This window comes from Stegodyphus dumicola, chromosome 8, assembly GCF_044657685.1.
Source record: "Stegodyphus dumicola isolate Sdum_Otavi_A_Nest chromosome 8, ASM4465768v1".
In the NCBI taxonomy this organism is placed as follows: Eukaryota; Metazoa; Arthropoda; class Arachnida; order Araneae; family Eresidae; genus Stegodyphus; species Stegodyphus dumicola.
In genome coordinates, this window is record NC_140775.1 from 133,809,190 (window position 1) to 133,835,465 (window position 26,276).

Consider the following 26,276-nt stretch of genomic DNA (forward strand, 5'->3'; position numbering starts at 1 on the left):
ACCAAATCATGTATCGCAAAAATCCTCGATTCGTTTCTACTCTTGTTACTTTAATCGACATTGTTCGATTGTAGAATGTGGAATTTGACTGCTTTCGCTCTGCTATTTACTCTTACTCTGTTGTGTTCCGCTCAAAATTCGGAAGAGGATTGCGCCAAAACGTGTGTAAACGGATATATGTACACCGTTAACAAAAAGGAAACGAGGAATACATATGGCCGTTGCCCCTGTCGTCCGTACGCCCTTAGATCCAGCCGCAAGTAAGTCTTCAGTTCTTAAATATGCTGACTAACCCAGTTAGTTTAAATCATCATTTTCGCGATATAATGAAGGTTTAGTTTGTTAATTAAAAACTGAATAAATTTGAAACAATGTAGCGATATTAGGTATCTTTTGGAAGCTGGCAAGATGAAAAATATGCAACGCCTTCGCCGGGAATCGAACCACGGACCTCCGGAATACCGTCCCAGCGTGCAGAACCACTACACCACGAAGGCACGCTAGGAAACCGGAACAAGTACTTTATAGCATAAAATAAATTTCTTATGCTTGGCTGAACAATAATAAACTTAGAAAACATTTCAATTTGATGTTTTTTAAATTCCTGAGTTTGTCTATTAAATTCGAAAGACAAATAGATATATTGCTTTCTCCCGAGTAACCACATACTTCTTTCCTATTGTCGTGCTTTCAGATTAAACTTGAAACATAAATATTTCACGTTCTGTAGAGTATTTTTTAAAGACACAAAGCCTTTAAATGGCTGAATTTGAATCAAACGTTCACACAATTAACTCAAAAGTTATGTATATAAAAAGGGCGAACCCCTTGGGGTGGTTTCGGAGAACTCGTATGTAGACAGCGAGCTTTCTCTTGCTTTGATGGTCAAGTGCGCCAAATTTCACCAAGATTAAACTGTAAATTTATTTGTATGAAAGATGGATACTAACTAGTCTTTATTTACATAGCTTTATTTAAAGAAAGAAAACATCTGCGTTGCTTAGAATTTAATTTGCGGTGTAGTTTAAAAACTGGTAAATTGAAACATATGTTACAAAGCAGATCCATTTATTATCATCAAAGAAGAGTAAAAAATCTTGAAATCAAAGACTATTTTAAATTTTCTTCGTGGATTTCTTTCCAAGATTTCAAAACCTGAAAACGAATGTAAAACTATTTGCTTTAAATTAACCTGCTCCTTAATTTTGCATCTTAAAATTCTAAATAAAGTATTTGGCTTAAATTCGAAGTAGTGTAATAATTTTCCACTGAAATTTGAAATTTAGTTGCCTTTGGGTTACATCTTAACACCTGAATTAAAAAAGTTAAAACCGAATTTGTTACCTCGTGGATTGACAACAGATTCATTTTGTAGGATTCCGTTTATCAGAGTTTCATGTTTTTATTAGTTTTTATTTCAGCAATTGGGGGCCAGGACATGTAAGTAAAATCCTTTTCAAGTGCTTATACTGGCAAATAAATATATATATTATATTTTAATATATATACTTATTTGGTCCGGTATCCCACAGGTCCGGGGTTCGATCCCCGGGCTGGCAAGGTTGACTCAGCCTTTCATTCCTTAAGTGGGTTGATAAAATGAGTTACCAAGTTCGCTTGGGAACTAAACACGGGTGTTCCTGCGACAAGCTGACCACTCCGGGCCTCAAAGGTCAAGAAAGCAGGAAAAAGGGCACTGCAGACCGTGTCCCCACTAGAGCTGTTGAGCTACTGAGTTTAGTTTTCTTTTTTTAATTTTATTTTAAGTATTGAACATTGGAAATAGGTAAGTTAAGGAGCAAGGGAAACTATATTTATATAATGAAGAAGTCAGTAAAATTGACAAAAACATTACACAGCCTTAATGCAGTCCTGTTTGCTACTGAAGAAGTTAATTTACACTAAGTAATTTACATTACACTAGTTAGTGTTAAATTAGACTTGGAAACATATGATGTAAACGAAGTGAATACGTGTTTTAAAGCAATTTTAGTACACGTGTTTCAAGATTTAAACCCCTAGGGAAGAAACCGAATTCTGCAATGACTCTTGAGTCAGTTACAATTACCTAAAAATCATTAATTTGATATTTTAGGTAATATTCTCTACAAGGTTTTTTGGGGAACCAAGACTCATTTGATCCTAATTACTAAATGTAGAACAGAAATTCAGCTTATGAGACCCACAGAGTTAAAAGATATATTCGATGCAGTTATAAGGCATTTATCACACCTTCTTAGCAAGCCTTCGTAGTGTAGTGGTGAGCACGCTAGGCGCGTATTCGAGGGGCCCTTGTTCGAGTACCGGCGAAGTCGTTGCTCATTTTTCATCTCTCCTGCTTCCAAAATACCTAATGTGTCTACACTGGGTCCAGAACTAAAGGGTTGTCGACGATGATTCTCCAGAATCAGGATTTGGTGATACAACCAGGATAAAACATATAAAGATGAAATTCTTTCTCAAAGAAAATGTTAAAAATGCAACTAATAAGCTGCCTTTTAGAAACAAACTTAATAGTCAAATACGTTTCATCAGCGAATATACTGTAGCTACAGACATACAAGAACTTTATAAATCTTACAAATTGCTTAAGGATTATGATAGACTCTTAAAACTACCTAGCTGGTTTAGTTCTGTTCCCTCTAATCTCAGAAATCACCTCAATAATTTGCAAAATTTGCGTGTAGTACGGACAAAAACACAACTGAACAATTGACTGAGTTGTACTAATAATAAGCTAGTTAAAAAATCGGCGCACTGTTTACCGATATAACTATGCCTATATTAGAGCATACTGGAAAAACGTAATTTAGAGTCGTGGCTCAGGAAAATCAATAACATTAGGTTACCCCTTAAAAACCCCAATTAAACTTATTTCAAGCATTTTAAATTAAAACCCCAATTAACCTTATTGATAATTTTTGGATTTTAAATTGATAAACATTAATTGCAAATTTCGAACCAGAATATTAACTCATTGCTGTCTCAAGACTAATATTTCAAACGCCATTAAATTTCAGAGTATTAAGAGAAATATTAAAAAATCTGATGTGTACACCACAGAACTTCCTTTTACGGAATATTAAATTATACGCATGCTTTTTTTCATTTCATATAAACTTATTTTCTCTAATTTTATTACAGATATATTTCTCATTCAATAAATTCAGTTCTCAGTTCGCGTCAAGGCAAAAATACATAAATAATCAAAATACCTTCAATAAAAAATAAGTATAGAAAAAATATAAACCCCGAATACAGTTAAAGTCATCAAAAAACCAATTTTTACAATTAAAAGTAGAGTTTCTACGCAAAAATAGGCAATTCGGCCAGCAGAAAATAAAGCATAAATATTTAATACATACTCGTGTATATTTTGCTTCGGATCATTCGCGCATGAGATGTAAAATAAATATTTTACTAATCATGCAGAATGCAATCTATCGCTTTTAGCCAGTTACTTATTTTTTTTTGATGGAACGACTAAAGCCGGATTTTTAAATTGAAAATAAATTTTTCATAAAATCTGATGTGTACACCACATGACGTCCTTGTACGGAATATTAATGTATACGCATTTTTTCTTGCATTTCATTTAAAATCTACTTATTGGATTGAATTAAATCTACTTCGCCAACAGCGCATAAACCACAATAGAATAAATTAATTCTTTAAAATTCACTGTATTTGTTTACCATAGCGACACTCTGGCGCTAGATTCACTTAACAATATTATATTTCGTTCATATTATAACTCAGAATGCACAAAATTTATATCATTTAAAGAATAGAATTATCTAATCGTTGCCACATGTTCTATTCAAATACTATAATAAAGCTAGAATGGTGTATAAAAATAATTAACCAAACAAAACAAAAAAGAAACAGTTTTTCACAAACGATTGAGTATTTCTCATTCAATTAAATCACTTCTCACTTCGCGACAAGGTAGAAATACATAAAAATTCAAAATATCTGTATTAAAAATTACGAAGTAAATCTTAAACACTTATTTCCACGAAAAAATTCCCGAAAGGATTAAGCATGATTTAATTCGCAATAATAAATGAAGGCATTATCTTTCCTATTGCGAAGCTACGTTTCTCTAGATTGGCGACAAATCCACTAGTCTGCTGTTTGAAATGCAAACAAGCGATGGCCGCCATCAAGAAAATTATAAGGCTTAGCGGCACTTAAACAACTCTTAAATTGTTGATAATTCTAAAAATATTGCATTCAGATTTACTAAAGGCATAAAAACCTTTACTGGAAGATAAGAACAACATAATTCAATCATTTTTAAAGCAAAAAAAGAACAATTTACAAATATATATGAGTAAAGAAACTGAGATCACTGAGCCCGGTAACAGAGAGGATATATATATATATATATATATATTTATATTTACATACGTTTGGTACGGCCGATGGCAACCAAAATACGAGGTGCACATCTACATGTTATAGCAGTCCTATATACAAAATTTCAACGTTCTGAGTTGTTTTTGAATTATGCGAGATACGTACGTACGTACAGACGCCGCGAAAAATTCTCTTTAGAATTCATTTTTAAAGCAGTTTTATTAATTCTTTTGGAGAAAAGCGTTTTTCATTCTGTCCTTTCATACAGATGTTTCATACATACGTTAAATTGCATTCGATAGCGGTCAAAATGGATATTTTCGTTGAAATATGCTGCCTGAAACTTTTCGCGATTACAATACTTACTTTTTACTTCGTACAAGGAAGAAAAAAGGAACTAAAAACTGAAAATCAGAAAGTTTTCAGATTTTAAGTTAAGCCCAAACAAGGGTTTTTTTTTTAACATTTTGTTTGTAACCTTTATTTATAAAATATCATGTTCAGGAAATGTTTCGGTGCACAAAAATGAAAGTTTAATTTTGATCCCACTTTGCAAAAAGACATTGAAGGTGCAGAAAGACTTAGTTCACTATTTTTCTAAGTTTCAAATGTAAATAAATATGGTTGCAGCGTTAAAACATTAAGCTTAGCAGTACGTAAACCACTTTTAAATTGCTGATAATTCTACAACTATTGCATGCAGATTAATTAAAGGCACAAAACCCTTAACCGGAAGATAAGAACAACATAATTCAATTACTTTTAGCGCAAAAAATGTACTATTTACCAACATCTAATAATAAAAAATGAGTTTACTGAGCCGAGTATCAGAGTGGATATATATATATATATATATATATATATATATATACTTTTGATGCCGCCGATGGCAATCAAAACGGGAGGTGCACACCTACATATTATAACTGTCCTATATACAAAATTTTAACGGTCTTAGGCTAGTCGTTTTTGAGTTATGCGAGATAAATACATACATACGTACGTACAGACGCTACAAAAAACTCTCATTTGAACCCATTTTAAATCAATTTTCATAATTCGTTGGGGGGAAACGAATTCTTTATTTCTTCGTTACGTACGGATGTCATGCCACATTGCATTCGATAGTGGTGAAAACGGATATTTTCGTTGAAATATGATACCCGGATTTTTTCGTGTTTACAATTTCCTTTCGTTCGTACAAGGAAGTAAAAATCTGAAATAAATAAATTAAAAATTCGGAAAGCTTTTAGATTTTATATTACGTCCAAATGGGCTTTAACGTTTTGCGTGCTACCTTTGCTTGTTAATTATCACTTTATATATAAAAATTACATCTTACTTGTTTTCAAAAAAAAAAAAAGCCTTAAAATTCAGCATTCCTTTGTAGAGACATTAGGTAATTTTTGGAAGCAGAAGAGTTGAAAAATTAGCAAAGCCTTCACCGGGAATCGAACCTCTGAATTACCGGCTCAGTGTGCTGACCACTACACCACGAAGGCACGCTAGGAAGGCGGGAGAAATACCTTACACCATTTTTAATTGCTTTACAGACCTTTTTAATTGCTTATCATCTTCACCTGAGAAGACAAAGAATAATTAAACAATCAAATTAAACATTTTGATATTTTCTGTGTTTACAAACATTGAACTAATATTCATAAAGGTAAACAGTTCGTATCAACTTTGTGAATAAACATGCCAGAAGAGTTACAGGCAAAATTACAAAGCAAAAACGTGGTTGTATAAAACCTCACGGAAGAATAGAAAGCAAGCACAAAACATCGTCATCGAAAATAAAGAAGTTCAATAATTTCGCAATTTAAAAACGTAGCAATGGAAAATATCCTGGTAAAAAACAAAGAAACTACAAATCACGCATGACGATAACATTGCAGAGGAACACTTTTTAGGCTTTAAAAGTTGTAAATGTATGTTTCCATTATGATCTGTGAGTGCAAGAAGTAATGAGGAATATTTTTATTTTTATATTTCATACTTTGTAATAGCTAATAAATATTTGTAGAGAAACTAAGAAAGAAAGAACTTAAGCATTCAGAAACTGAAAATAAGTAGAAAATTTATGGAAAAATTAACAATAAAATTTAAAATTTTATTATCAAATTTTAAGAGGTTTTAAATTTTTATTCAAAAATTTCAGTAGATATAAATAAAACTTTTTAAAAAAAGATTAATTGATTAAAGAAATTTAGTAGATAAATATATAATTTTAAATTTCTGTTAATTGGATGCATAAGCATTAATTTTTGACGAATTTAAAATTAATAGCAAAATATTTCGTCTGTAAACGGCACATTGATAAAATGAGTACGTCCCAGCCACATACATTTTTACTTCCTTGTACGAAGTAAAACGGAAGTATTGTAATCGCGAAAATTTTCAGGCAGCATATTTCAACGAAAATGTTCGTTTTGACGGCTATCGAATGCAATTTAACGATGTTTTTTCGTGACATCTGTACGTAAGGACAGAATAAGAGACTTTTTTCTCCAAAATAATTATAAAACTGCTTTAAAAAGAATTCTGAAGAGAATTTTTCCTGGCGTCTGTACGTACGTACATATCTCGCATAAGTAAGATACAAGTAGCCTCAAGAACATTGAAATTTTGTATATAGGACTGCTATAGCATGTAGATGTGCACCTCGTATTTTGGTTGCAATCGGCCGCATCAAACATATATAAATATATTTATATATCCACTCTGTTACTCGGCTTAGTTATCTCAGTTTCTTTACTCTTATATGTTTGTAAATTGTATATGTTTGTAAATTGTGCATTTTTTGCTTTAAAAATCATTGAATTATGTTGTTCTTATCTTCCGGTTAAGGCTTTTATGCCTTTAGTAAATCTGCAAGCAATATTTGTACAATTAATCAGCAATTTAAAAGCTGTTTAAATGCAGCTAAGACTAATTTTTAAATAACATTGCGGGCATATTTGTTTATATTTGAAAAAACAGATTTAGTAGATTTGTTGCCAATCTAGCAAGACTAAGCTTAGCAACAACAACGATAACGCCTTCATTTATTATTGCGAATTAAATCATGCTTAATCCTTTCTGGAATTTTTTCGAGGAAATAAGTGTTTACTTCGCAATTTTTCATATAGATATTTTGAGTTTTTATGTGTTTTCGCCTTGTCGCGAAGTGAGAACTGAATTAATTGAATGAGATATACTGAATCGTCTGTGAAAAACTGATTCCTTTTTGTTATGTTTGTTTAATTTCTTTTATACATCGTTCTAGATTTATTATAGTATTTGAATAGAACATGTGGCAACGATTAGACAATTATTCAAATGATATAAATTTTGTGCATTCTGAGTTATAATATTAATTCTTAATATGATATAAATTTTGTGCATTTTGAGTTAAAAAATGATATGACATTCTGAGTAATTTGTGCAGGCATTCGAAGTTTTAATATCGCAGAATTCCGCGTTATAATAATACGCCGTTCGATTTCTGAGTTAAAATAATACTATACGTTGGTCATAATAATCTTCTAATTTTTATAATGTTGGCTTTGTCTTTCACGATCGCGTTTTGGATTATTGTGCTGTTCGTGACTTGCTAATACTGAAAGAAGGCCTGGTGGTTTGGATTCTTCTGGATGGTAAGTTTTTCTGTGATGTTCTGGATGTCGGCACCTAACTTGAGTTAGGGCTAGGCTACTGATTTCAAAGGAGTTATGGAAAACGCTCCACTTGTTATTGATGATGCATTTACTGAAAGCACTTTTAGTCGGTTAGGTAGTAGTGGCAATAATGATCTAGTTATCGCTTTTAAGCAAATACTTGAAAATGAGCACTCTAAATTGATGTCACAACCTGAAACAGATGATAAAACTAATGATAGGATTAAATTATTTGAAAATGTATTACTAAAAATAAATACACAACGAGCTAAAGAAAAATGTAAAAGTTAAGCGTAAGCTCAACCAAATAAAAAACGACAGTTACTAGAACACCTAGTATTAAAAAACAAAAGCAAAAAGTCATCACAGACGCTGATGGTTTTACTACCCTGAGAGATTGGCGCATAAGCGTACTAGATCTAACTATGAATACGAGGCACCGGCCCCAAAAAAAAATAAGAAATGTTAAATGCTGATGATCAAACGGAACAAGATAATAAAATGATTTTGTCAAACCCAAAAAAACTGCAGGGCATATTCCTCCAATTTTACTTGATGATTTTAAACTCCAACTGGGATAAACTTAAAGAAGAGATAGAGGCTTTAAACATCAAATTCAAAGGTAACCTAACTGGAGACCATCTCAAGATTAAAGTTTTTTCACTCCAAAGACTACAGAGTAGTCACTAAAATGTTAGAAGGATAGGGACATCCCTTTTCACACATTTCAAATTCGGAGGATTTAACATCCTCACTATTGCTGATTTTTTGATGGTCAACAACCTTCTGGAGCTGATCTGACATACTATGTCAGATCTTTCGAGGATAAGCAGCAACAACAACAACATAGTTTATATATTGGTATTCATTGTTATTCTTAATTTTTTTCGCCTACTTCTATTTCAATACATTTTGAATAATGTTGTCACGCCCGAGAAAAATAATTTTATCACACTAAATCGCTTCAATAATTTTATTTTGGAAAGCCTGATTAATTGTTAATTCAAAAGAACGTTTTAACATTTTCTCTGACATCGAGTGGCTGGTCTTTGGATATTTAATATTTTTTCCCTGTTCCGTTAATAAACGGTGTGTAAATGCGAAGTTTGAACAAATGACTAACTGAAAATGGCATAAAGACGAGAATTATCTGGCCCGAATTTTCAAGTACTGTCGACTGGAATATTGGTTGCGCCCACTTACCCCAAAATTATCCATGCAAAGGATGCAGACTTATCGGGTGAGCCGAACTACCTTAATTTTACTGTAGTCACTAATCCGAATGCATACAAAAGACCACAAATCGCTTCTGTAAATATTTACATAATTTTATGTGCAGCTCATGTTTATTAATTTTGGGAAAATATAGTAAATATAAATATTACTTGTTAATAATTATTTACTAATTATCATACATATGAAATCATTTGTTATATACAATGGCTTTTTAAGTTAGATTTGCTATTCTTCTTTTCCAAAGCTTCGAAGGAGGATATCCGACTTACAGAGACCAACATCCTTACGATTTGCTGCGTGATTATCTAAAGCAGTATGAAGATTTGAGAGGGAAACAGATTTTAGATTAAATGTAAGGTAAGATGTTTTGAACGAAATTTTAGTTTTATTACTTATTTTATATAATTTATATTATCGTTGTAAACATACCGGTTTTTGAATTGCACTTACACAGGCTTTCTTTATCTCGTAAAACCTTTGACACATATGCTACAGTTTGGAAGATTTGTACAAATATTTCATAGCCTGGAAAGAGTTTTTAAAAAATTAAGAAAAAGGCTAAATACGACCTGGAAATGCAAAATATGTACATAGACTAGTACACACGCACACACATATATGGATACTAATATTACATAGTGCACTAATATATATATACTTGCAGTATAACATATACTAATACTTATCATTTATTATTAAAACATGTTTTTGATCCTCCAAAAAGAAATTTAATCTTCTGATGTCTCGTGTTATCAATGTACCTAACATCATTTTATATGTTAATATATTGATATTACCAGTATATAAAACCTGACTAACCATGCGTCATTTATTGTACAATATAAACTAAGGTACAGACACAGAGGCTATTCATTAGGTTGTTTAATTTTGTAAGGCAAAAAATGAAATGTAAAATTTTTAGCGAGTCTTAGCAATGTAAAAGATTTATATGTGAAATTTTAAGAAGATTGGATAATATTTAGAAGTTGTACATTTTGATCAGTTTTATAAAAGTAGGCAAAAAATGCGATTTTTCAATGTTAATTACCTTGATTGGCCAAATTAGACATCATAAACTTGAAATAATATTAAAACCAGTCACTAAGATTAATAGGGAGCATGACACGCAACTTTAATCAACTTTGAGCGATGTAATCTTTTTTTTCGATCGCTTGGTAAAATCATTTACATGATGTTCCACAAATCTCCTTAAGAACTGCTTTTGTGATCGTCTTTGACCGATTCGTTAAACTTTCAATAACAGTAATACCTCTTTCTTACTGAAGGAGAGTTCACATGGCTTCTTAGAGAATTATTGCAGTATTCTGTACACTAGTAACAAAATGGCTCAGGCGTTTGCCTTCAAAAACTAGGTTTCTACCATCTAATTGTTTCATGTCGTTTTTTTTTTTTTTTTTTTTTTTTTTCAGGTTTAGTTTCTATATTTTCAATCATATTTTACTTATCAGCCTGAGTAATACTTCGTCTAAAGAAGCCTGTCTTACGTTTATTCCTGACAGATACCAAAGGTGTCTCCTATCAAATGTGAGAGAACGTTTCTGACGTCTGTAGCTGGATAACTGCTCGGAAGTTGTAGCGTATTAAGATTTATTCTTTGGAACCCACTGACTTACAGTTGTCTCGTGCCAAAAGCGAGCATATATTAGGCTGAAAACAATTTTCATTTTGTTTTATTCCTTTCAAATCTCGCTGAGGAATATTAAATTCTTAATTAACCCTTCAGCACACGCGCATCACTGCGCTACGTTAGTACCCGCGCGGGACAAATTTTACTCCAGTGTTTAGGATTATTATTAGGATACCCAGTGAATTAGGATTTCAATGAATGGATAAATGACTAATAGCTTTGTGAATTCTATTAAACCTTTCTTCCAGTTTTACTTCGAGATAATCTTACTTTAAGTTATACAAACATTTCCATACTGGTTACCTAAAGTAAGCCATAAAAATCGAAATTTATGCAAAATTACTAACTTATATAAGATACATATATGATTTTTTTATATTAGAAAAATTCGTTTTCATATATACATATTTGTTAAACATAAGTGTTATTATAAAGAGTGGTTTGATAAAGTACTAGAGGAATATGAAAAGGCTTCATTCTTACTAGTTTTTTTTCCTTAAAACTCAATATAATGTCATACAATTATTCATATCAAAGAATAGATTCTAAATAAGAATATTAAAAAATATAAATAACACATAGTTTTTCCGCCCCCCCCGTCCTACCTGAGTTTATTATTCAAATAATCTTCTCACATTGAACAATCCTCACATAGTGTGACAACATATTTTTACAAACAAGTACATATTTTTACAAACGCTGGAGTGATGCTCTCAGCACTCCAGTGTAATACAATAGGAAAAACAACACCTTCAATTCAGCTAAGTTTGTCTCTTGTGCATTACATTCTCTAGAGAATTTGTTTATTATTGATGAAATGTAAATGTTTGTTGATTTTACCAAATCTTCCATTATTTATTCATCAATAATTTGCAATAAACAGTCAGTTGGATGTTTCAAATTTCTAAAGCTTTTCTTGACACTATATTGTGCGGCCGTGTCCGTTCCATCTATTCAAACATAAAAATTATATGATGTCAAAGAAGATCATGGGAATCATCATATCACTGGTCAGAAACAGTTTCGTGAGCACTTTCAGAAATATTATCGCACTGAGAATCGGAATTTTCATTTTCGCTATCAGTTTCAACACTAGCGAGAAGAACCCGCAGGCGTTACTGTTCTCGCTCGTAGGCATTCATCTCAATGAATGTCTCCCTGGAAGTGAAACGTTAGTACACGCGCGGGGTAGCTACAATCCCGTTGTACATGCTTTCTCCGAAAACACAAAAATCCCATGGACACGGGGAAATTTCCTTTCGACAACCACTTCCTAACCTTGATCTTGAAAGGTACATAAAGTACTAGAAAGGTCACGTACGACCTTCCCTTATTTTCTAAGAAAAGACTACATGTGGGGTGGATTTTACCCCAACGCGTGTGCTGACGGGTTAAAGAAGACAAGTTTTAGTGCATATATTACCTTTGCCATCCACATTGCTTGATGCAGAACCCCTGGAATTTGAAACTAAACTAGCTTTGAAAGCAACCTCCTAGTACAGGAGAGAAAGTTGTAATAACTCTTTGCAGTCTTCTCTTGGATGAATTCCGTTTTTAGGACATTTCGATTTTAATTAACTATTTTCACTTGTGTTTTTTCACGAAAGCCTTGAAAGGAACTTTCTTCATCCAGCATTGTCGTGTATGACTTCTTATCAAGTGAAGCCGAGAGACTTAGGAACTCTCTAAAAATCTGGATATCAAGACTACTTTATGCTATGCCAAAACGCTGCTCAAACACTCTTTTGAATATCAGTTCGTGGATGTGATGACGGCAGGCCTACCACAAAAATCCTCTTCTGATTTCCTTTTCAGTTCTGGTTCATGCCATTTGGATCAGTCCTGCATTTGATGAGATGATGTCAAAAGATGTACTGATCATATTGTCACGCAAAGCACAATTGGTCCTCTTCTTGAAGAACTACCTTCAGTCATATTCTTACCAGTGTCCTTCAGAACAGCAGGTATGCCAAGAAAATGCTTAAAATCCTTTCCAGTCACTACACCTGTAACTCTGTCTTCCAAAGTTTGATTTACAACATTTTACTATTCCAATGCAAGACCGAATGAGGAGGGGTTTCAAAGAGTGAATCTTCAATTTTCTTTGGCATTTTACTTCTTCTGATCACCAGAGCTCGACAGATGGTAGCTGAGCTGGAGGTAAGGAAATTTTTTTCAACATTGTGGCCAACGCTATTTGCAGTTACAATATATGAAGTACTTGTTTGTCTAATAGAGAGCTGTTCTCGACCCCAAGTAGACGTGAGTGTCTGATCAAGGTGTTTCAATCTAGGATTTAATGTTTTCGTTGCTGGAGGCGAAAACATGGCCTCTTCGTCATGATGATTATGAGATAATATTAGGTGCTGATAATGAGGCTTCCAGTTTAACTGTCGTATCGATTCCAGCGATAGATTTGTAATATTTATTCTTATATAAATCATTTTTGTCTTCTTTTGTACATTTAGTTCTTATTTTCGAAGCGAAAACCTTGCCTACTCCGCTCATTTACGAACTTATACGATCTTCTCTTTGTGACCTAAGAAATTCTTTATATTCTTGTGATAAGCTAGTCATGTCCGTCACATTTTGCCAGGAAATATGAAATAACTCGACGAAATCATTTTTTCAAACCTGCCGTTTTACATTTGCTTTATCTGTTTTCTGGATTTCTCTTTACCTAGATTTTGGTATTTTTTGTACAGCTTCTGTATACTAGCACGGATATTCTCATCCGTCTTAACAAAGTTATTTGATTTCCTCCACATTTCCTGTAGTTTAGTACCTTTTTTTTTTTTTTTACTTTTACGCTGCTAAGGAGGACTCAGCATCCGAAAGTGTTTCTTGCATTTCCTTGTAATGGTTAATAAATATTAAAGTATTCGTTCCTTCGAAGGCTGCCAATATTAATGATATTATGATATTGTATGTATGAAAAACATAATTAAGGTTTAAAGAGAATAGTTAATTTTATTCATTTTTCATTAACATGTCTTAAAGGTATTAAAAGTTCCTGCAATTAAACAGAGACTAAACTATTCATATATTTCTTCCTGTAGTCATGCATATAACTTTACAAAAATTAAGATTTGTGCTAATGATAATGAACGCATTTACATGCTGCATTTTATAAGTTAAATATAATTGAATTTAAAAGAATTAAGTAGTTTGTTTGTTTTATACGCATGTATTGTTGAATACACTCATGAAGTATTGTATATTCACACTTTTGTTTATTAATCTATTTTATGTTGTCCAAACCGAATCTAAATAAACATCTTTACCTTTCGGATTATCAAGTCCAAGCGAGTGGTGATTGATAGCTACCTCACGAGATACCGCATCAAATTCAGTGGTTACCGAGATTCAACTCTAAAGTGCAAAGGGTTAAATTATTCTCATAAAATTATACATATAACAAAAAGCGTCATTTATCTGTGTGATAAAATAACGAATGTTTTATTTATAATAGTTGATATATAGTATATATTGCAAAACTTCATTAAAAATACAATATTTAACAATTAAAAAAGATTTTAACTTTTTACTGTTGCTTTAAGTAATTTATTAAATTCCATAACGATTTTTAAAAGTATTTCAAAAAGCAGAATTCATATCACAAGATTCATTTTCAAGATACGATACCGAAGAATATACTTTAAACATTGCCTAACTAATCACTTTGAAGATTTACTTATTACCACATACGCAGATTGTGCTAAATGGAATCTCGTCAACGGCATTGTTGGATACAGGGGCTCAGAATAACATTTCAGAGGAAAAGATTTTCAGAGATATAGTTTATTTGAAGTTGTAACAAAGAAATTCGTAATAGCGCAGGGCCCTTAAGAACTTAACTGCACCGTTGAGCGTTGGGATAAAAATGACAGACATGTGTTCAAAACTTACAAGACAGCGTTATATTGCGGTTAGTCAGTTGATGCGCTAGTTGATTTTAAGTGGGATTTTGCAATTGCAGATGACGAGAGTGAGAAGAAAACAGAGCACCAGCCCTAAACCTAGAAATAATTGTTATGTTTAGGTGGTATAAACATGCTAATATCGTTTTTATCTCAAGCAAAGAGTTGTATGTTGTTGATTACAGGAGTGAAACGTTTTGTTAACGAACATTTCTAGTTTCTGAAACTTAGTTTTGTATATTAATCTATCTTATACTGGCTTAGTTGCAAGACCATAAACATTCATAATGTTTTAGCATAAAATTAAATTAATAGCAATCAGTGTACGTGTTTATGCATTGCCTACGTTGTTTAGACGCGGTAAAATGCACAAAATACAAAGTTGGATAGCGGAGGAAAAACTTAAAGGTATGTTAAAGTAAGTGATTTAGTAAACGATGAATCTAAAACGTGGTAAGTCACGCGTTTACATTTTTGATACGGTCAAAAGTACCCTTGTCTAAACTACATTCTTTTTCAGAAGTATGGAAGGAAATGAGTGCCAAAATAGCCTTTCGGAGGAAGAAAATCTTTGTAGTGAGAACTTCAATTGTAATTATTCTTTGCGTAGTCTGAGCTAGTTTTTGTGAAAACGGTGGCTCAAGATTTAATTTTAGAATATAAAAATTCTTCACCATTAAAATCTCCACCAAGGTCATTAAAATCTTCGCTCTGAATAATTTAAATTATGGTGAGGGAAGTTGTAGGCTGTCTTCTGTTTAATTGACCCATTTTTCTTTTGGACTGTACTTTCAACTCAACTTTTCGTTATCTCTCACAAGGACGTACATGAGACATAAGAAGAAAGTTCTTGAAATTTTAGACCAAATCTTTCGGCAGGTACAGGTAAAAGTGGGTGTCACGTCAGAGACTTCACCACAGAATCGAACAAGAGCTCTCTTGGAAGCAACATTGACCTTAGTATTATTGTTGCACCCAGTTGTGCTACTTACAATGATCTTTTTGCCAGCAAGCCAACACTTGTTAAGCTGATGCATTGTACACTGCTCAAAAAAAAAAAAAAAAAAAAAAAAAGGGACAGTGCTATATCTCCCGTTCTACTGGGCCGATCGACAAAATTCAAACTGCGTTTTTCATGTCTCGAAAGCACGACTTAGGATATATATTAGATTTATATACAGCACTATTCTAACATAGGTATTTTGACACAAAATCGGGCTTTTTCTGAAATAACATACCAATTTTTTTCCATATTTCGATTCTACGACTCAAATTATGCCAGAATACCAAGTTTTGTAAAAATCGTACGACTAATTTTTAAAATATTAGCTCTCAAAATTTTAGCTCCTCAATGTTAATTGAATTTGGCAAATATTTATTAATATCTCTTTTTTTATTAAACTTTTTTGATTTTTTCTCTCGCATTTCGAAATTTAGGTTCATTCCAAATAAAATTTACCCATTTTTTGTGTTTTGTTTTTTAAATTTCTATTTTTAAATAATTTTTATAAATTTTTCGAAAAAAATTTTGAATTATAACCTATAAAATTTTTACCATCATCATAAAGTAGGTGTATTTTTAAGCATATATGCAAAAAATTAGACTTTTTTATTCAAAATTTTTTAAGATATACACGAATTTACATATTTTCGCATTTTGAAATTTGGCATCTTTTTTTTGAGCGATAATAACGCCAAATGTGGTCTATGGATTTTTCTTACACTGAATTGTTACAGCTATTTTTAACCTTAAATTTCAAGTAAAATTTTACGGAGAATTAATTATATGAATTTTTTCCCCTCAATAAGGCGTAATAAATATTTATTAATACTATATGAAAAGCTATTTTTTTTAAATTATAGATATTATTAAATTTTTTAACAATTTTTTAAATTTCTCTCTTTCTTCCTTTTTTTAAAAAAATAAGAGTACATTTTTCTAAGAGTAAATTTTTACCTTCGGAGTTTTATCGTCTGCTACTTTAATTCGTTTAAATCCAATTGTCTAAAACTGAGAATTTTCGTTTAATGTTTATTTGAATTTTATGATATTAACTGCATAATTTATTTCTAAGCAAACTGTTGCTTTTGAAGTGGCTGAAAGAGCGGCAGATACTACCATCCATATTTTTAAAGCACAGTATATTTTTATAGAAACATAAGATTTAGAATAATCATTTATATAAGTCAAATTATGATATAAACATACAACCCTCTAGAGACTGAATTAGTGGAAGTTCAATGGTTATGTAGAAATGATCTGCAGCTACTTAATGGCTGGATAAGTCAGCAGCTTTTGTGGACAAGTAAGAATAATTATATAAACGACACACAACATTCTGGATTCAATTAACAACGAGGATACGATGTTTATTAAATGAATTTAAGAAGTTTTAACACATTATATATTTTAACACATAGCTTAACACATAACAAGTATTTAACACATAAAAAAACCAACTCATTTTTTATCCTAAAATGTATTTTTGTTCGCAGCGTATTTTCATTATATCCTTAAAATTCAAATTTAGAATGTAATTGTCAAGAACTGAATCCTAATCATCAGTAATATAATAAGTAATCATTACGGTTATTAATAATCCTTCTTATAAAGTAATTGCAAATATTTCAAAAAACTTTCTGAATGCAAATATTTTTCTATGCAAAATTTTTAATTTTATATTAATCAAGATCACACACGATATTATTTATTTGCACTTCAATTTTTACCGTCAGCTCTAGTAGGAGTTACAAATCAATTATATTTAATTAAGGATTAGATTATTTAATTATGGCAAAGCACACGAGGGCTATAAGCCTAAAGGGAGGGATGCCTTCGTGGAAGACTTTCTAAGGTAAACTGGCTCGTATACACGTTACACATGGGGAAAACCACGAAAACGCCCAAGCAGCCAGCCCGTTCGCGGGATTCGAACTTCAGACCGAACTACCAGTGCTCAGCGTCTTTACCGCTCGGCCGCTGGTGGGCTATTTAATTAAGGAATGACCATCTAAATTTAGAAACAGCGTACCGTAACAGCAATTCAAGTATTGGCGCCGTATCTTTCATGTTACTTCCGATTGGCAAGCTACATGATTTTTAATGAGTATTCGGGTTTTGCTAGTAACTTCATTTGGAAATCGCGCTTAAACTAGGTTAGTTGGTTATTTGAACATAGAAAGAACATGGGAGCTATTTGGGTAAGATGCTTTCATAGAGAACCTTTGTAAAGAGAACCTAGAAAACTACGAAAACCAACCATGCAGCTTGGGTTAGACTTCGCAACAAACAATTAGTATTTAACAATCTTCAAATGCTAGGCAACTGGTGAGGCTCCAATTAAATCTCCAATTTAATATTTCATTTGTAAATATTTAAAATATTGTTGTATACTTAGACATAAAAAGCAGAATTTAAGTTTTGTTAACTCGTTAATAAACTACCAAGCCGTAGTGCAAATGAATATTCAATTTCTTTTGCAATAATTGTATTCACTTAATATTCTTGGAATATGAGCTAAAGAAGGAACGTTCTCGGAAGATTAAAGAAGTGTTTAAATCCAGTGATATAAGGTTTGTTTTAGAAGCTCAGGATCAAAACGATTCTGCAATTGCCCCAATAGTTGACTTGTAAATGGCTGTGAATTAAGCAGATGACTTTTAATCTTACGTTTTCAGTCAGACAACGTATTCCAAATGTTTTGTATTGCATGATAATGCATCTTTTCATTATTCAATAACCAGTCGGAGAACCGCTTGTGTTCCGAAAATAAGTATGTGTACTCAATCTTCCTGCATGTTTTTCAAATTTGTCTTCTTGTGATTTTTTTTCTTTCCCCAAAACTAAAGTTGCCTCTCAAAGGAAAGTTTTTTGATATTGAAGATACAAAAGGAGTATGACATCTACTTTTAGAGGCATGTCAAAAACAAATCTCTACAAGCCTTCTCTTCCATTACATGTTGTGCAGTCAGACAAAATGTTGCATCAGCGTAAATTCTATAATCTATTTTATTACACTCTGATTACTTTACTAACATACAGTGAATATATACTAAATCTTTTACTTCAGCTTAAGTAATTCGGAATTTTTGACGGAATTGTTGTCGGAACTAGGACTTAGAAGGAGAAATTTTTTCAGTTTTGGTCCATTATCCTAAGTATATTTGCTTCGATTCTTTATTTTTCCATAAAAGCGAAAAATTTACGTATAGTATACATATAACGCATAGCTTCAAATGAAAATTTAATAATATACGGAGTGGTTATAATTAAAGTTCCACATTGAAACGGTCATAAAACGAAAACTACTGGATCAAATGTTATCAAGCTTGGTAATCGTGTAAAGGAGGTCATAGAAATTTATTTTCCGGGAAAAAAAAGGAAGTTCGAAACCTCACCACCAGGGGGGAAATGGCGCTGTATGCAATATTGTTAAACGAAATATGGGTCGGAATCTAACTTAACCTTTTGTTACGCGGGTTTAATATGTTGTATACCCTTAAGAAACTTTGAAGTAAGCAAATTACCATTTAAAGGCGTTAAATTCGATAAACGTTGAGTGCGCCATCAGTGTAAGTGAGAAATTCGTCCGTGAAAACCACGAATTAGCGATTAGAAAATGTGAGATCGCAAATCACTCGCACAAGTCTGTACAATCTGGAAATCATTTTCTTACAGATCGCTAATTTGTAATTTTTGAAGCCTGAATTTGGCCCTAAAACTTAAAGATACTGATTCAAAACGCTTTTAATCGATTTGTGCCAAAGAAATCCCTCATGTTATATATCTAGTTCCATTGCATTCTCCTACTGCATTCGATTGCCTAGCAGTCATTCCACACCGTTTAGTGTTGAATGACAGCTGCTGTTATAACTGAACCATTGTTCTCTGAAGAGCAGTCGACAGCTGGACTACTGTGATTGCAGCTCACTTAGAGTCAATGTTAAAATGTTTCGTGATACATGAACTGCAGTAACATGGCATTTTAGATACTACGATTTTTATGCAGGGCTGGGCCCCACCTGACGTGTGTCGCACAGTTACTTAGGCAACATTTCACGAATAAACGTCTTATGGGCCAACACTTTCCCTCTTCCCACCAGTCCTCAACCTCTGCGACTTTTAGCTATGGGGTTTTCTCAAAAGCACTGTTTGTGGTGATAATCTAAACAATTTGGCAGAAATGAAAAATGTGATACACTGACATGTCCGTAACATTCCTTCTGATATGCTAAGAGCTGCTGTTGAGAATGCAGTAACAGGATTTAACTTGCTTTCGGAAAATGCTGGACGCTACATTGAACATGCTTTGTAACACGTTTCGGAAAATATTAAACATATTTTAAACAGATGTTTTCGTGTCTTATTTCATTTATCAATCTTGTATACAGCGCCATTTTTCCCTGGTGGTGAGTTTTTGAACTCTTTTTTTTATTTTCCGCGGAAAATGAATTCTCGTAACCTCCTTTACACGATTCCCAAGTTTGATAACATTTGGTACGGTAATTTTCCTTTTATGGCCATTTCAAGTTGGAACTTTAATTATAACCACCATGTAAATTAAACTTTAAAAATTTTACAGTTTGGTTCAAGTCCCAGCTTTAAAAATATATATATAAATTTAAACTTTTATATTAATTCTCTTAGAAAGAAAGTTTTAAGAAGCTAATTTTTCTCTCGAGTTATAGATTGTATAAAAAAACATAATCTTTAATATGATTTAGATTGTTTCAGCCGATATAAGAATAGGGTTACTCGGTGGTACAGAATAAACCCTGCTGGACTGTTTTATTTCTTTGTCATTTAGCAAAAATCTTTTAATTAAAATATTTATCCTTTGGACTTCGCTTTAAACTTTATTTATAGTTAAAAAGACTAGAAAATGAAAAGCTGTCTTCAGCTGAAACGCAATTCATGTAATTGATATTTTTAAAAATTACCAAGAATGCAAAATTTATGGAAGTCTAGCAATCGAAAAATCTTAATTTTCTTGTGTGTGCACTGAAAATAACTGTAGAAGGAAAGAAGAAAATTAGGGAGAAAAGTAAGCAAAAATTTGCAGGGAAATTTGGCTGTCAGACATACCAAGATGTTTCAAAAAGTTGGACGCTTTTGAATATACTTTCAGGATATTTCAAAGAATTTAGGTGTTTAAAGAAAAAACACTTGGACGTGTACACCAGCAAATACCATCAATTGAGCTTGTGGTTAACAGAAAAGACAAAAACGATATCATTGCAGATTAAAGTGAAAAGCGACTGGTTTTAGACTATATGGTTGTATAAATTTAAATTACGTTATAGAACATCATATCGTATCATAAATTGAGAATCCCATGATTTTCTCATTCGAATTATTTGAATATTCAGGAGTTTATCCAGTGATGTATGTGGATGTCACCTAAAGACTTTTTTTTTTCCCTCCTGATGAAACAGCGGCCGAGCGGTAAAGTCGCTGAACGCTGGTAGTTCTGTCCGAGGTCCGAATCCCGCCGCGAACGGGCTGGCTGCATGGGCATTTTCGTGGTTTTCCCCATGTGTAACGTGTATGCGAGCCAGTTTCCTTTAGAAAGTCCTCCACGAAGGCATCCCTCTACTTAGGCAGATAGCCCTAGTGTGCTTTGTCATAATTAAATAAACCAAAACCTGTTTAGGAAACCAGTCTTTCCTTTCATCTCATACCTTCGAAATATTTAGCCTCTAAAGACTGATAAAGGCTCTGACCAAATATTGATGAAATGGATTGAATTGGATTATTAAGTTACGTCAAAGCAGGGCTATCTGCCTAAAAGGAAGGATGCCTTTGTGAAGAACTTTCTAAGGAAAACCAGCTGGCATACACGGTACACATGAGAAAATACACGAAAACGCCGATGCAAACAGTCCGTTTACCGGGATTCGAACCCCGGAGTGAACTACCAGTGTTCAGCGACTTTACCGCTCGGCCGTTTGTGGGCATTTAAGAAATGGAAGGCGATAACTTTATTTAAAATGATTGTCAAAAATATCAAGATATTTCGAAAATTTGGATGCTTTTTAATATAGTTGCGGAATGCCTAAAGAAAAAGAGCAAGAAGTAGAGCAATAAAGTAGAATGCCTGAAGAAAAAGAGAAGTAAAATAAATTTTTGGGTAAAATTTAGTATTTGTATTTTTTTTTTAAATTTAAAACTTTTTAATCTTATGATATTTGATTCTTACGATTTCAAAAATAAAATATTTGACTAAAATATGAATAATATTTAAGAAGCCAAATGTAGGATAAAATTGTGTAAAGCAATGGGCACAATGATAAAATTGTTTAAAGCAGTGTATGCAATTCATCCTAAGTTAAAATGTCGTTTATACATCTCTCTTCTTTATATATATCTTTTCTGAACGGAACATTGAAAGGCGTGTTAATTGTGCTTTACTGTATTTTCTCTTTTAATATATGCAGTTTTCAAACGCATCGTAGTCCGGGTTACAAAGTATTCCTCCGAAAGAAACGCAATTCAAATAAATAAAATCAAATTCTGGAAAATTTATAATAATAAATATATTAAAAATGCTCAATTCGAAGGAATAAATAGAAAATTTTAAAACAATTATCGGAAGAGACAATGCAACACAACCAATTAAAATAAAAGTATAAAAATTTAAAAATTACCTAAAACAATAACTATGACGAAAAAATATATAAAGAAAACTATTTGAAAAAAAAATAAACGCTGCACCTTTATTTACGCAGTTCGAATAGGTAAATAGAAATTTTTAAAACAGTTATTCGGAAAAAAAAAAAAAGTGCAACTTAAACAATTAAAACGAAATTCGAAAAAGAAAAAATTACTTAAAATAATAAGTTATAATTAAAAATGTAATATAAAGAATATTATTTGGAAAAAAGGAACGAAGGTGACTTTTTTTCCTATCACGGGAAAGGAAACTAGGTTGCCATATATTAAGAAGTTCCCCAAGTGAACTATACTTGGCGCAAACTGACAAAAAAGTGCCAACATAAATTTGTGAATTTCTCCGTAAATGTCGCTCCAAAATTTACAAAATTTCATATTTAGGCGTAATTTGAGTCGTAGAATCGAAATATGGAAAAAAATTGGTATATTATTTCAGAAAAAGTCCTATTTTGTGTCAAAATACCTATGTTAGAATAGTGCTATATATAAATCTAATATATATCCTAAGTCGCGCTTTCGAGACATGAAGAACGCAATTTGAATTTTGTCAATCGGCCCAGTAGATCAGGAGATATACGACTGTCCCATTTTTTTTTTTTTTTTTTTTTTTGAGCAGTGTACATCTCCAGCATCAAACTACTTACCTTTTTAAAATCAGATTTCTGTTATCTGAAATCCTGTAAGTATCGGAAATTTAATTCTAATCACAATTTGTATATCTGTTCAGGTTAGTGCTTTAAACAAATAAGGCTGTTTATACGTTCTCCTGATTTAGTTGTTATTTTCACAGATACGGAGAGAACTCGACTCCGTGTCTGAGGCGAGTTCCGTGTCTGTGACACTGAAAATATGTCTATACTTATACATGTATATATGACATATACTTATATATGTATGTATCTCTCATAACTCAAAGACGAGTAACCTCAGAATATTGAAATTTTGTATATGGAACTCCCACAACACGTAGTTTTTCACCATCCTTTTTTATTGCAATCGACCTCACTAAAAGTATATACATATGTATATAAATATAAGTATAAATAAATATACACCCACTCTGTCACTAAGTTCGGTAAGCTATTTTTTTATTCCTATATGTTCGTAAACTGTTCATTTTTACTCTAAAACTGGTTGAATAATGTTGTTGTTTTGTTCCGGTTAAGGAATTTTGGCATCTGTATGCAATAGTTGAAGAATTATCAACTATTTAAACGTTATTAAAATGCTATTAAGCCTAACGAAGCCTACATTTGTGCTCTTAGAAGAATAGTGAATTAAGTCACTTCGTGTGCCAACTTCGGTGCAGTTTTGCAGAGTGTGACCAAAAATAAACTTTCAGTTTTGTGCGCAGAGAAATCTTTCTTCCCGCTCGCTGGCGGAATTGCTTTTAAGCATATTTTTTTTAACTGTTTTTAACTGTATTTGATATTTCATGTTTTTTTTTTTTTTTTTTTTTTTTTTTTTTTTTTTGTATTTAACAATTTTCAATGATGGTGTTTTAAGTTTTTATGTATTTTTGCTTTGCCGCGAAGTTAGAAGTGAATTGATTGAATGAGAAATTTATCTCTAATGAAACTCGAGGGCATAAGTTTAAAATGAAATGCAACAAAAAATATGCATAATTTAATAGGCCATACAAGCAAGTCATGTGTTGTTCACATCAAAATTTTCTAAATGGGAAAGAATTGATTTTATATATCTTACGCTTCTTATTAAAATATGGGCACGCCAGCGGCGAGCGGTAAACACTGTTATAGTTGAACACTGGTAGTTCGGTCCGAGGTTCGGATCCCGCGAAAGGGCTGGCCGAATGGCCGTTTTTGTGGTTTTTATCATGTGTATCGTGTATACGAGCCAGTTCCCCTTAGAAAGTCCTCCATGAAGGCAGCCTTCCCTTTACTCAGATAGCCTTCGAGGCTTACACACACACTTATTAAGATATGAAAGAATGATTGCTATTTTACAAGAATTTGTAGTCAAGTAAATAATATATAGTGTTTCAAACACATAAATTTTAAAATGAAACTGCATCTGCTTTAATGATTTAGAATACAGCTGGAGCGTATTTAATAGAAAGATAAAAATTGATTTCTATGTTTAGCATTAATTTGAATTGTATCAAGAAGTAATTATCACTTACTAAGCTTACGGCTACTTTTTATGCAGTATGTGTTAACGGAGCAGCGAAACACTATCATTGACATTTTTAGTTTTTTGCTGTACAGGAAAAAAACAATTAATATCTTTAGCTTCCGGATGCAATTATACCTACAGTTTGTTTTCCAGTTTTTCTGTGCAGTTGAATAAAATGGTTTTTGAAAATTAATTTAAAATTTTCCTAACTTTCTTTGAAATCTTCATTAGTAAATCATCTCTTTTCATTTTATCTTGGTGACTCATATTATGATAATTTACTACACACAATAATACTTGACTTTAATTCTATATTTAGTAAAACCAAGTAAAAGCTAGAAACCAAAATCAAATATTATCAAGTACCTGTTTCTTAATTTTTCTTGGAAAATGACTTTGCAAATTTAATTACTTTTGTCAAGGATTAAATTAAAGAATTTTCTGAAAATTTCATTATTCTGTTTCTTAAAATTTCCATTAATGATTGTACTTTTCTTTCCAGCTTTCAGCTGCAAGACGGAAGACGATGAATCCAAAGAAATCATATAACTCATTTCACATTTTCTAAGAGCAGTTTTGCATTTTTGGATTAAAACGTTTTCATGGAAGACGTATCGATGATTGGAACTTGCTTGTGAATAAAACATAAGATAAAATAACAGCATAGTCATAAGTTTTTTTTCCTTTTATTCAGCTGATTAAGAGCCAATGCTTGTCTATTTCCATGTAATAAATATGCATTAAATATTTGAGACCAGTTACATTGAAATTTTTACTGTAATGCTAAAGATGATCTTAATAAAGGATGATAAAAACTATATTGTTTAATTTGATCTATATGTTTTCATACAAAATTTCTTCATCATAAGTGCAAAATCTATAAAAGGCTTGAATTTATAAGCTGTGAGCTAAGAACAAGTACGTTTACGTTTATTCATAAAGCAATTATATTATTAGCCCAATTTTTATCTAATATTTCTAATTTATTATTTAATTTATCTAATATTTTATGAAATTATGAGATAGAAATTGCTATTCTAGTCAGTTACAGCACACATTACATTTAAATAACATCTTTTTTTCGAGTAACATTACATACATCAAAATTGGAACTGAATACCGATTAAATTGAATTCTTTAAGGTACACGTTAGTAATAATTTCAACAATGACCTTTCAGTGGTATTTGATTGAATGCACTAATGCAAGAGTATAAGCATAAAAAATTAAGGATTTTTAGAATATCAACGTAATACTGACAAAAACTCATATATCAACTCAGAGATTTTAATAAAGAACTTGCTTTCCTTTATTAATATGAGGAGTAATTTTGTAGAATCATTAGGTTAATTGGAAGCAGGAAAGGTGAAAAATGAGCAAACGTTTTCACCGGGCATCGAACCGCGGACCTCTGGAATACCGGCCCAGTTTGCAGAACCACTACACCACAAAGGCACGCTAGGAAGGCGGGAGAAATACCTTATAACTTCACTATATTTTTCTCAGTTTTTTAAAGTTAAATAAATAAAATACAAAAAATGTAAAGTATTGTAAATAAATTAAAAGCTCATGTAAAATAAAATGTAAAGTAAAAATAGTTTAAAATATTTATTTTCAAAGCTTGTAGAAATGGCAAAATGTATT

The 26,276-nt window shown here is 32.0% G+C and overlaps 1 long non-coding RNA gene across 2 annotated transcripts; it reads left to right on the top strand.

The window, feature by feature from the left end:
- Nucleotides 1-23: 23 nt before the first annotated feature.
- On the top strand, nt 24-25,451 carry LOC118202511 (uncharacterized). 2 transcript variants are annotated; one of them, XR_015042893.1, is made up of 3 exons: nt 24-260; nt 9,502-9,614; nt 25,136-25,451. It is a non-coding gene; the product is annotated as an uncharacterized LOC118202511 (long non-coding RNA). The 2 variants fall into 2 exon arrangements; XR_015042894.1 differs by having other exon boundaries at nt 9,502-9,609.
- Nucleotides 25,452-26,276: the final 825 nt, after the last annotated feature.